Raw genomic sequence first — 838 nt, 5'->3', positions numbered from 1 at the left:
CGACCCCAAGCCCTATAAATTCTTTGTTCTCTTGGGACTCCGGGCTCTCTCTCGCATCCAGTAATGGAGGCAGAGGGGGACCAAGCTAGCTTGAATAAAAGACTCTATGCTTTTGCATCAGACTCGGCGCTCCCTGGTGGTTCTATGGGGGGTCTTGAAATCTGGGCAAAACACATATAAGCATAACCAATGGACATAAGACACTGGGGGGTAGGGGAGGCCGGGGGATTATTAAGGGCAGGAAAAAAAGGAGACATATGTAATACTCTTTGTAATACTTTAAGCAATAAAACAATTAATATAAAACAAACAAACAAACAAAAAAAACATTTCGAGCCCTGGCCAGTTTGGCTCAGTTGGCTGGGCATCATCCCCTGCACTGAAGGGCTGCCAATTTGATTCCCAGGCAGGGCATATGCTCAGGTTTGGGGCTTGATACCCAGTAGGGAGTGATATAGGAATTTTAGGGCTAAAATAGGACAGGTTTAGGAAATTTTAGAAATTTTGGAAATTAAGGGGACCATGGAGGAAGTACAGGGCTACAGAGCAGCAGAAGGTATATTTCCGTAGAATAGGGAAGCTGAAAAGCTGCAACAGGTACATTTCCATAGAGTGAGGGAGCTGGGAACAACAAATGGTCTAATTTACAAAATAAAGAGAAGAAAGCCCTTCATCCAGAAGAAGAAGAAAGCCCAAAGGGAATAGGAAAACAATAAGGAAGGAGTGGGGGAGAACCTCACATGTCCCATATGAGTTTCAATCTTTGAGCCTAGGAGTTACTATAGTAACCAGTCTAAGGGAATAGTGACCAATCAGAGGGGATATCAAGGCACCAGGA

Source organism: Myotis brandtii, unplaced genomic scaffold, assembly GCF_000412655.1.
Source record: "Myotis brandtii unplaced genomic scaffold, ASM41265v1 scaffold502, whole genome shotgun sequence".
NCBI classification, from domain to species: Eukaryota; Metazoa; Chordata; class Mammalia; order Chiroptera; family Vespertilionidae; genus Myotis; species Myotis brandtii.
Note: the sequence above shows the minus strand (reverse complement) of the source record.